Source organism: Simochromis diagramma, unplaced genomic scaffold (genome assembly GCF_900408965.1).
Source record: "Simochromis diagramma unplaced genomic scaffold, fSimDia1.1 OVJJ01000816.1, whole genome shotgun sequence".
Taxonomy (NCBI): domain Eukaryota; kingdom Metazoa; phylum Chordata; class Actinopteri; order Cichliformes; family Cichlidae; genus Simochromis; species Simochromis diagramma.
In genome coordinates, this window is record NW_024386908.1 from 9,923,104 (window position 1) to 9,935,802 (window position 12,699).

The 12,699-nt window shown below is 42.5% G+C and overlaps 1 protein-coding gene across 1 annotated transcript in view; it reads left to right on the plus strand.

Moving 5' to 3' along the window:
• The window catches only part of LOC120735736 (exocyst complex component 4-like), a 131,225-nt gene that overhangs the window by 18,643 nt on the left and 99,883 nt on the right, over positions 1-12,699 (plus strand). The gene's annotated exons all lie outside the window — the stretch shown is intronic.

The following is a 12,699-nucleotide window of genomic DNA, read 5'->3' on the forward strand; positions in this document are numbered from 1 at the left end:
TAGCGTCAGAGAGATGTGACTACAGTGCTGCGAAGATGGGGAGGACATGCTGCAGTTCGAGAAGTCGCACTTAAGAAAAAGGAAAGGGAGACAACAGGAGTGTGAAGAGGGAAATGGCGATAGATTGACGAGATGCACAGAGCGGGGTGACTTTGCAGAATCCGCCTACAGGGAGAGGCCTTGAAAACCTCTCACTCACACTTTCACACACGCACAAAATAGCACAGTGAGTGAGCTACACAGCCAGACCCTGGAGAGTCTAAACTGTTGTGCTGCCCCGACTTCTCTCTTCTCTCTGTCTTTCCTCTCCTCCTCCTCTCTTTGCCTGGCTCTGCTCCTCTGCCTGTGACCTTGAGGTTTCAATCAGCAATGCCTGACAGCACTGTTTGCTGCTGTCTGTTGCTATGCCTTTTTTTCCCCACACCAAACGCCTTGTTGACATAGTATAGATAAAATAAAAAGGTAATTTGAAAAGACTAGTTGATTTAAAAAAAAAAAAAAATGCAAAAGAGATCCTCTAGCACTGTCTGCACAACTTCTTATAACTATCAGGGGTAAACTGTATAAATAATGCGGCATTGATTAGGCTAGTCTAGATATTTAGCTTAAGGCTGAAATTACAATGCCGGCTGTACTTCTTTTCTTGACAAGAAATGCCACTCATACTGCACTGAGTCTGTAAATATATGCAAAATCTACTACCCCAGCTCCCCACTGCTACAAAACGAGCAGCGCTGATTAACTGTCGATGAAGGAAAACCCCCAAATGGTCTTCATATAACGGCGCTTTTTTTTTTTCTTCTTCCATCTGTCGGTGCCTCAGAAAGAAGGTGGAAAAATATTTTTTTTTGACTGGCTGAATGCCTCAAGGGTTTATAAGAAGATGAGATTTCTCTGGGCTTTCATTTCACCTGTCACAATGCGTAGCACCGACCACAAGCCCAGGCCAAGGCCTGAATGGCTGAAAAGAGAATGAAGGAGTAAGAAATCATTTAGAAAGTGAAATAAGTCAGCTGTGATGGAGGGAGGGGAAAGATGGATGAAGGAGGAGGGAGGTTAAAAGTCATTGTTTTCATCAGGGTCTAGCGAAGAAGCCATTAAGAGCTTTCTGAAGGAAGAAATTAGAAAAATATGTATTGAGACAGTGTGGAAAGGGACTTTTTCTCTCTCTCTTCAAATTAAACTTACCATAGGGAAGGAAGGTGAGGAAAAGAGTTAGCAATGAGAGATTGAGTTGATTAATTCTTCTAGCTCTGGGATTACTCAACACTTAAAGCTTAGTCATGTGTGTCCTTCTGTCTTTTTACTTGGAGTTTCCTAAACTCCTTTTTCTTTCCCTTAACGGTCTGCTTCAAGTCAATATAGTTATTAACTGAAACGCTCACCAACAGAGTCTTGGAAATAAGAGTTTGATTGTTCATTTTAAATCCAGCTATGCACCGTTAACAAATGCATAAAAATGGTAATGCACAAACTTCTCAACTTCAGATACTTTTGAATTTTGCACTTTCTGGTGATACTTTCTGGAGATATGCACCACTACAGAATTTCAGGGCCAAAGCAAAAACAAAGAAATATTTTAATCTTTGCAGACTTATTTAACTGTTTCAACAGACTAATTACTTTCAGACTTTTCTGTATTTATTTTTATAAGCATGTGTGGGCTACAAAAGCCAAAGGATAATTTTAGATGCAGATTATTGTCAAAGATACCAAGCTTTTTAAAAATTAAAATACAAATCAAGTTAGATTAGGTCTTCTTCTTAGGTCTTCTTCTATCCTCAAAGCTTTAGAGTTTAGCTAATCTTCTGACACATAGGTAATTAGGCTGAACTGTTACCAGCAATTAGTTTCACAATTAAAAGCACAGAGGAGTGACATAGAAAAATCAGCATTCATGGCTGTGTTTTTAAGTTTGTGTAGGATTTTTCTTTTCTTTTTTTTTGAAACTGAACCCTCTATTTAGTGAGGTCTCACTATTCTGGGGCAATGTGAAAGAGGACTGGCTCAGTGGAGCCATTTGGAGCACGATGACCTGACTGTCTTCTGTGTGGCCCCATTTGTTCTGCCTTTACGAAAGGCCTCAAGGACATCCTAGCTGCTTTTTGATAATGTGAAAGCTCATTGTGTTCCCTTAGGGCATAAGAAAATAACACAGAGGAAGAATAAACTACTACTACTGAGTGGAGTTATATTTTACACTTTTCTCTTGTGTATCCTGAAAAATTATTTCAGCTCTCAACAAAATTTCTGGAACAAAGTTAACAATACTTTGAGTTTCTGTTATCATTATCTTAAAGCCCCTGATCTATTGGGCATCCTTGACATTTTATATGTGATCACATTAATATAAAATACACTTGCTTTTGGGTAGGTTTGTCAAACAGTGACCAAAGAGTCAAATGCCATCATTCATTAAAAAATTAACACATAGTTAAACCATTTTAATATTGCATTGCCTCCACAAACCAAAATAAGAGGCACAACTGCTTCTGTAGGTTCATTCGTTTTAACACAGACATGCCTTTTACGTACTTACACATAAAATAATTGGGCTTGCTTGTATTAATTATATAGGGTAATTAATTGTGAAATATATTTCTTTATCAAGCCATCTGGCTCCTGTGTTGCATCAATCTTTTTCTAAGTTAGCCATTTAATAAGGCTTATTGAGTATCTTTTTGTATAGCACAGTTAAGGTTCCACAGTTTTGTGATCTACTGATCAAAATCAGGTGCAGTCTCTTTAGCCAGGTTAGGTTAGTTGTTATTTGAAGTGCCGCAGGTTTAAATTGGCCCCCATTGGGTCTTATCACTTGAGACTTTTGAATTGTGAAGATTTGGTTTTTTTGAAGCCATGATTTACAACTGTTAAGTTAATTACTTATTAACTGTTAAGCTAATGCACAGTCTTGGAGCACCATGCCAGATCTTGTCTCATCGGCTGGTCAGGAGAGAGGTGGTGGATCAGCCCACAACCACAGAGGAGGAGCTTGTTTATGTTCTGTTGGGGCCACAGTCAGTAAGAATACCATTGGTAACACACAACGGCATAATGGACATTGAATCTTCTTAAACCACTGGATTAAGAAGAATGAATCTTGCATGGTCCTGCTGCTTAAGAAGGCACATGTACAGGCCCCTCTGAAGTTTCCCAGTTTATATCTAAATGATTCCGAGTCTGGGAGCAAGTCCTGTGGTAAGATGAAACCAAAATTGAGCTCTTTGGCATCAACTCGACTCACTGTGTTTGGGGGAAGAGAAATGCTGAGTATGGCCCAAAAAACACCATTCTCAGAGTCAGTAAAGCCAGAACACTGAAGATAGTTTGTCGATGGGTCTTCCAGCATGGCAATGATGCAAAAAAAATGCTTAGACAACAAAGGAGTGGCTAAGAAAAAAGCAGGTGTGCAGACCTCATCCTATAGAAAATTTAAGTTATCAAAGTGCAACCAAGAAAGATAAAAGATTTAGAGAGTTTCTGTAAAGATTAAAATGGTTATTTCGCTCAGTGACAGACAAATCAATTTCTAACTTGTAGCTATGTAAAGCATTTTTACTGGATTTTTGTTTGATATTCTTTCTCTCTTTATTCAAATGAAACTACCATAAAAAATAAAGTGTTCATTAATTTGTAAGTGGGCAAGATTACCAATTCAGCAGGTAATCAAACAATTTCTTTCCCCACTGTATGTTTTTAAGCTACTTTCCTTTTTTTCCCCTTTTTATCTATTTTAATGTTTTTACTTTTTACAAAAATAAAAAAGCTAAAATCTTTAACAACATTAAAATGGAAAATAGAATGACTCGTTGTAGCTCACCGTCAGGTGTTGAAGTGACATTCCTCCTCTTACTTACCCTAATAACAGTAGTCTAAAAAATTCTCGCTAAATACCTCTCTCTCCCTTATCTCTGCACCTGCAGCAATGTAACTTAAGCTTGAAGGAGTGAGAGCTGCCCCTACACCACACAGCTGTTCTGACTTTGCCACAGAGTGCATGCTGCCCCCAGCAGCAACTTTGCATTCTATGTAGCCCAGAACACAGATGGCTGCTGGTAGTGCTGCTTTTAAAAAAAATGTAATTATTATAATCAAATTTAGAGTATTCGTTGGCAGCACTACTCTGGGGTGATGTGATAGATGAATAGCTGGCGTGTAGATGACAAGCTTGCTTTGAACGGCGAGACAGACTGGTCAGATCTTTTGGCGAATGCCATTCCCTTAATTTCGTCACACATTTTCTGTCTCTCGTTTGTTTGTCACTATCAATTAAGGCCAAAAATTGCAAATAGTAAAAATAATACCAAACACACACACATTTGTTCTGAAAGGTTACAGTGTTTGTTGTGCTGTTGTACGAGTTCCAGCCTCTAATGTAAGTAAACATTATTGCGAGTAGCAGTATTAATGTGTTATGGTTTTGTAACTTGTCGACAATCAGAAATCTCTAATGTGTTTGAAATTAATATGCTCTGTAATGTAGGTCTCCCAAGTTTTGTATACACACGCATATATCGTTACACATGTGCACACGGCTACACAGGCACATGGTCACATGCCCAACATACACATTCAAACACACTGGAGGACTTAATTGCTTGCTTTCTCATCTTGAACGGTTCAATTAATCCAATGCTTCATCTAAAGACTCTATTACATCTCCATATGTAGCCACATCTGGAGTATGTGATTGGAACGCATGTATGTATATGAGACTGCAAGTTAGAGTTTATATGTTGTGTACCTTTTATACACCAAATCCTCAGTTGTCTGTCTAAATGTGGATATACTGTGTGTGGGTATGCTGCTAGCCTTTGCAAACCACTGCTTCAGAATCAAAGAACCTCATCCAGATTCAATCACATTTCCTATGAATAAATGATGAAAATAGCAATTTTCTAGCCATAGATGTGTCACCACTCCCTCATATTCCTCTGCTTATCTCACAGCCTCTACACGTTTACACCCTCCTCCTTTAGTTTTTTATTGCGTCTTTGTTGTGTGAAGGCATCAGAGTATGCCAGTGGTCATCTGGGAGGTGAAGTGTGAATAAATCCCAATAACTCCTACAGTCTTGCGACACACCATAACGCTTTTAAAGCCTTTTTTTTTTCTAATTTTATTTCTCTTTGTGCCGTGGTCGCTCATTGTGTTTTGTACTATATTGCCTTGCCCCGGGGCATGTTTGAAGTGACAGTCCCCCCCCGTACACAAAGCCAGCCTGTCGCCACATACTTGCCCCATATGTGCACATAACCAAACATACACACTTTAAACTTATCAATTTCCTTGTAGGTGTGCGCACATACTCCTTCTGCCAGCACTCCAACCTCTGACCTCCCCCTCCCTCTTTGGAAGTGTTCATAATCAACTCTGTTCCAAATCTATTTCACACATTCCCTATTTCCCTTTTGATATTCAAATAGACTTATTCACAATGTGTCTGGCACAGAAAACAGTCTGTTTGAGTCTCCCTGCACAAGCATTGTAGTTACAAACAGCTTTCCTTCTTGCCCAACCTTAATACCCAATGCTCAGTCTGAAGTACATAAAAAAGCCTATGTTGTATTAGGGGCTTCTTGTTCGTGCATAATAGCATCATATTCCCACGACAGGAAGGAAACGGGGAAAGATAGAGGTGGAAGAGAGTGGGATGATAGAAGTGGTGTTCCTTGTCAAACTGATTTGTACACCCCAAAGGGGAGAGAGAAGAGGTGCAAATGGAAAAACGTCTAGCGGGAGACATGGGTGTGGAGGTGATGCTGGGTGGGATATTAGGGGCGGGACTGGCAGGTGTTGTAAGCCACGTGTTCAGATAATATATGTGTAAGACTGGCATGGTCCTGCCAAGTGATGTGTGATGTTACACTCTTTCTCTGTGGAATATATTATGGTTAGGGCAAGGTTATTTTTCAGTATCACTTGGACCACTCAGAAGAGTGATGGGGCATTTACAGCAGGCTGTAACTAACTCTCCAAAACAGTACTCGTACACTAATATTGCTCTTTTCTGTTTAGATCCTCAGGAAAACTAATCCATGTTTTTAAGGTGTTTACCTAACACTGAGCCCAGTGAACATGACACTATGCTTTCATTGGTCACACTTCAAAGCTCCTTAAATCAATTTTTATTGTAGATTCACTGACTTGTCTTCTCAATTATTCTTTTTTCCAGTCATTTGCTGTCCTCATTTGTTGGCCGAATTCAAGGATAATGGTTGTTCACTTATCTTGGAAAGTGATCAATACTTGACTTCCACTGACCTTGCAATTCTAATTTATCATATTCATTAATGGAATCTTAGATAGAATTGAACTTTGTCTGGGAAAAATTCAATAAATGTTACAGGATTATGACTCTGGAATGTCAAACATATTGGCTTAGGTACTGTTGATACCACAACTACTACTACTACTTCTTTTTTTTTTTTTTAATTTAATTTCCTTTACTTGCTTTTTCCACATTGATGCTCTCTCACAATTTAGGATTCATAGTAATCCTTCTTTTTCTGGTATTTAATTACTCTACTTGTTTGCTACTTTTAATATAAAAATTCAGCACATGCTGTGCTTCAGTGTCATGTAACCAGATTGAATTTATATGTACCCTTTTTCTTCAAGGCCAGACCTTTATTAATCACTTTATTTTAGTAGTAAAATTCTGGGATTTCCTCAAGTTAAAATGTATTCTACCTTTTTTTTTAACAAGAGATGATGTCAGTGGAAAGTTGTTTATGTTCTTCATCACAATACAGAGCAGATCTGCATGTTGCAGCACACGTATTACTGCAGATGTTTCGGCTCACAGTTGTTATTTTAAATGTGTTTGGACTCATCATGTTCAATTTGGCTGCACATAGATATCAGTGAAGTTGATGATACACGCATCTCTACATCCATTTTCTACTGCTTATCTGGTCTGGATCCCAAACATACACACACAAATATGCGCTGGATTCTCATCTGCTGCGGGACCAGTAATTGAATTACAACAGTTCTGTTGCTGAAATTAGAGTGGCGCACAGAACCAGTGTGGAAAATGAATGCGGCTTATAACAATAATACTGGGTCTTTACTATAGTGTACCTCACCAAGCCTCTTATTATGATAGTGATGGACAGAAGCACGATAATGGAAAACACATTTCAGGCAGTTATTTATCGTATCTGCTGAAACAGAATTGATCCAAGTATCTTGCATATTGCACTCTGTGTCAGTTCATTTAGTTCTGGCTTTCCACTTCTAGACAAAATATGAATCACAGATTATTTAAACCCTAGCCAACAGCACCTGCTGGAATAAATCTCAGTAAAAGCACAACAGAAAAACTAAATGACAGCCAAATTGAATCCTGTATTCAGAGAGCTTGGACCAGAAAAACTGCTTTGATGTCTCATTCAGTTGTTCCATGTAAGTGATGACTGCCATGAAACTAAAATAATGATCACATGGCAGCAGCATTTAGGCATGTAGACATGGTCATGAAGACCTGCTGGAATTCAAACCAAGCATCAGAATGGAGACGAAAGGTGATTTAAGCGACCTTTACCTCGGCATGGTTCTTGTTGCCAAACTCTCTCGTCTGAGTATTTTAAAAACCACTGAGTTTAAGCCAAAGTATGCAGAAGAGCACAAAGCAGATGGGTTCCAGCAACACAAAGCACTGGGTGCTGCTCTTGTCATTTAAAAATAGGAAACGGAAGCTACAAATTACAAAAGATCAGTATACAGTGGGGCAAAAAAGTATTTAGTCAGCCACCGATTGTGCAAGTTCCCCCACTTAAAATGATGACAGAGGTCAGTAATTTGCACCAGAGGTACACTTCAACTGTGAGAGACAGAATGTGGAAAAAAAAAATCCATGAATCCACATGGTAGGATTTGTAAAGAATTTATTCGTAAATCAGGGTGGAAAATAAGTATTTGGTCAATAACAAAAATACAACTCAATACTTTGTAACATAACCTTTGTTGGCAATAACAGAGGTCAAACGTTTACTATAGGTCTTTACCAGGTTTGCACACACAGTAGCTGGTATTTTGGCCCATTCCTCCATGCAGATCTTCTCGAGAGCAGTGATGTTTTGGGGCTGTCGCCGAGCAACACGGACTTTCGACTCCCGCCACAGATTTTCTATGGGGTTGAGGTCTGGAGACTGGCTAGGCCACTCCAGGACTTTCAAATGCTTCTTACGGAGCCACTCCTTTGTTGCCCGGGCGGTGTGTTTTGGATCATTGTCATGTTGGAAGACCCAGCCTCGTTTCATCTTCAAAGTTCTCACTGATGGAAGGAGGTTTCGGCTCAAAATCTCACGATACATGGCCCCATTCATTCTGTCCTTAACACGGATCAGTCGTCCTGTCCCCTTGGCAGAAAAACAGCCCCATAGCATGATGTTTCCACCCCCATGCTTCACAGTAGGTATGGTGTTCTTGGGATGCAACTCAGTATTCTTCTTCCTCCAAACACGACGAGTTGAGTTTATACCAAAAAGTTCTACTTTGGTTTCATCTGACCACATGACATTCTCCCAATCCTCTGCTGTATCATCCATGTGCTCTCTGGCAAACTTCAGACGGGCCTGGACATGCACTGGCTACAGCAGCGGAACACGTCTGGCACTGCGGGATTTGATTCCCTGCCGTTGTAGTGTGTTACTGATGGTGACCTTTGTTACTTTGGTCCCAGCTCTCTGCAGGTCATTCACCAGGTCCCCCCGTGTGGTTCTGGGATCTTTGCTCACCGTTCTCATGACCATCTTTCCAAGATGGCGGCGCGTGAACAACGCGAGGCTCAGTGTCTCTCCAGAATCTGCTATTTAGCGGTTTTTTATCTACTTTTAACCGGATTATTCGTCCAGAATTGCTGTGCGTTGCTGACCTACAGCAGACAAGAGCTTCTGGACATCTGGACTCACAACTCCAACAGTTTTATCGCCGATCTCCGACTCATCCCAGAGATCTCCAGAACACCGGAGGCTGCCCACTCTCCCCGGCCGGGCGGAAGTGCACGCAGACGGCGCCGAGATCGTAAACAAAGGCGAGGTAGGCGCGGAGGGCTACGGGCTAAGCTAAAGCTAACACCACACCGGCTGCCTTTACCCAGTATTTTTCTCGCCAATGTCCGTTCTCTGGCAAACAAAATGGATGAGATACGGCTCTCCATCACTAACAACAGACGGATTATGGACTCAAATGTCATGTTTTTCACCGAAACATGGCTGAACAACAGCTGCCCGGACAATGCTATCGAGTTAGCAGGACGCCACACACACCGAGCCGACAGGCTAGCAGATGACTCCGGCAAGACCAGAGGTGGAGGTTTGTGCATTTATATTAACAATGCTTGGTGCATGAACTCCACTACTACTGAGAGTCACTGCTCACCTAATGCGGAGTTTTTAATGGTCAAATGCAGACCTTATTATCTCCCCAGAGAACTCACCTCTATCATACTCACTGCCGTGTATATCCCCCCCGACGCTAATGCTAGGTTGGCCATGAAAGAACTTTCTGCAGCCATTAACAAACACCAGAATAAACACCCCGAGGCTGCTTTTATTGTTGCTGGCGACTTCAACCACACCAACTTAAAGACAGTCCTCCCCAGATTCCACCAACATGTCTCCTGCCACACCAGAGGAGACAAGACTTTAGACCATGTGTATTCCAACCTGGCTGGAGCCTACAAAGCCACACCCCTCCCCCACATTGGACAATCGGACCATCTCTCCCTGTTCCTCACACCTCGGTATTCACCACTCATCCAACGTGTGAAACCTGCTGTGAGGACAATTAAAGTGTGGCCAGAGGGGACAGACGCAGTGCTCCAGGACAGATTTAAAAACACAGACTGGAATATGTTCACCCACACAGACCTGGACCAGTACGCCTCATCTGTACTGGATTACATCTCCAAAACCACAGACAGTGTCACCACCCAGAAACGGATCACCATGTACCCCAACCAGAAGCCTTGGATGAACCGGGATGTTCGTCTCCTCCTGAAGGCCCGCAACACCACCTTTAGGTCAGGAGATGCACACGCCTACAGTACAGCCAGGGCTAATCTAAAGAAGGGCATCAAAAAAGCCAAACACCATTACAAAAAGAAGGTAGAAGAACACTTCTCCAACTCCAACCCCCGACGCATGTGGCAAGGACTCCAGACCATTACAGACTACAGGACCACCAAACCCTCCCCCGCATCCTCTGATGTCTCCTTCCTCAACGAGCTCAACAACTTTTATGCTCGTTTTGAGCGAGGGAACCCCACAACCACAACCAAAGCAGACATGACGCCAGACCACCAACCTCTGACTCTCTCCCCCACCGATGTAGGAGCGGTGCTGAGCAGGATCAATGTCCACAAGGCTGCAGGCCCTGATGGCATCCCCGGGCGTGTTCTCAGAGCGTGTTCTGGGGAGCTTGCAGGAGTGCTCACAGACATATTCAATCTGTCCTTGGCCCACGCTGTGGTACCGGCCTGCTTCAAATCCACCTCCATCGTCCCGATACCCAAAAACTCCAACCCATCTTGCCTCAATGATTACCGCCCAGTAGCACTCACCCCCATCATCACTAAGTGCTTAGAGCGACTGGTCCTAGCACACTTCAAATCCTGTCTCCCCCCCACCCTGGACCCCCACCAATTCGCATACCGCCAGAACAGGAGCACAGAGGATGCAGTCTCCATCGCAATGCACTCTGTCCTCTCACACCTGGACAACAACAACACCTACGCCAGAATGCTGTTTATAGACTTCAGTTCAGCATTCAATACAATCCACCCCTCACAACTCATCAGGAAACTGACAGACCTGGGCATCAGTTCCCTCATCTGCAAATGGTTACTGGACTTCCTGACCAACCGCCCCCAACATGTCCGGCTGGATAACCACTGTTCATCTACAATCACAATGAACACCGGTGTACCACAAGGCTGTGTGATGAGCCCTTTCCTCTACTCCCTCTTCACCCACGACTGCAGACCTGCTGATGGTTCCAACACCATCATTAAGTTTGCAGATGACACCACGGTGATTGGCCTCATCAGTGACAACGATGAGGCCGCCTACAGGGAGGAGGTGGATCGTCTGGCTGAGTGGTGCGACACAAACAACCTGCTGCTTAACACCGAGAAGACCAAGGAGCTCATCGTGGACTACAGGAGGAATGCTGACCCACATCCACCCATCCACATTAAGGGGACGGCTGTGGAGCGTGTGAGCAGCTTCAAGTTCCTGGGAGTCCACATCTCCGAGGATCTCACCTGGACGACCAACTGCTCCAAGCTGGTCAAGAAGGCTCACCAGCGCCTCTTCTTCTTGAGGACTCTGAGGAAGAACCACCTGTCCTCAGACATCCTGGTGAACTTCTATCGCTGCACCATCGAGAGCATCCTGACCAACTGTATAACAGTCTGGTACGGGAACTGCTCTGCCTCGGACCGGAAGGCGTTGCAGAGGGTCGTGAAAACTGCCCAGCGCATCGCCGGAGCACCACTTCCTGCCATAAAAGACATCTACAGGAAGCGGTGTCTGAAAAGGGCTGGGAAAATCATCAAAGACCCCAGTCACCCATCACATGGACTCTTCACCCTCCTGCCCTCTGGGAGGCGCTACAGGAGCCTCCGGACTAAGACCACCAGGTACCGGAACAGCTTCTTCCCCACAGCTGTCAGACTCCTGAACTCTGCCTCCTGACATCTGACCCACGTTAAACTCATGGACTGAACATACACACACCCACAATGGACAACTGTACCCTCAAACACACAATAATAACTTATCTTAACTGCACTACTGTATAGCTCTGTGTAAATAATCATTCTGTACATTCGATAATCTTTAATCCTACAACTGTTTACAACTTGCATAGTTCCCATTTCTGTATAGCTGTATATCTCAGATTCTGTAAAGTTATTTATTTCATATTCTGTATAGTTTTTCATATTTATATCCTGTTCATATCCTGTACATAGCTTGTACTCACTACAGCCTGTACATACTTATAGTTATAGAATATTCACAACATACTTCATACCGTGTACATTATAACATTCCATAATAGACCCATTTCTGTATTATACTCACATATCTATATTATTGCTAATATATATTGTAATATATCTATATCACTAAAGCACTTCTGGATGGATGCAAACTGCATTTCGTTGCCCTGTACCTGTGCATGTGCAATGACAATAAAGTTGAATTCTATTCTATTCTATTCTATTCTATTTTGACCCCACAGGATGAGATCTTGCGTGGAGCCCCAGATCGAGGGAGATTATCAGTGGTCTTGTATGTCTTCCATTTTCTGATGATTGCTCCCACAGTTGATTTTTTCACACCAAGCTGCTTGCCTATTTGTAGATTCACTCTTCCCAGTCTGGTGCAGGTCTACAATACTTTTCCTGGTGTCCTTCGAAAGCTCTTTGGTCTTGGCCATGGCGGAGTTTGGAGTCTGACTGTTTGAGGCTGTGGACAGGTGTCTTTTATACAGATGATGAGTTCAAACAGGTGCCATTCATACAGGTAACGAGTGGGGGACAGAAAAGCTTCTTACAGAAGACGTTACAGGTCTGTGAGAGCCAGAGATTTTCCTTGTTTGAGGTGACCAAATACTTATTTTCCACCCTAATTGACGAATAAATTCTTTACAAATCCTACCATGTGAATTCATGGATTTTTTTTT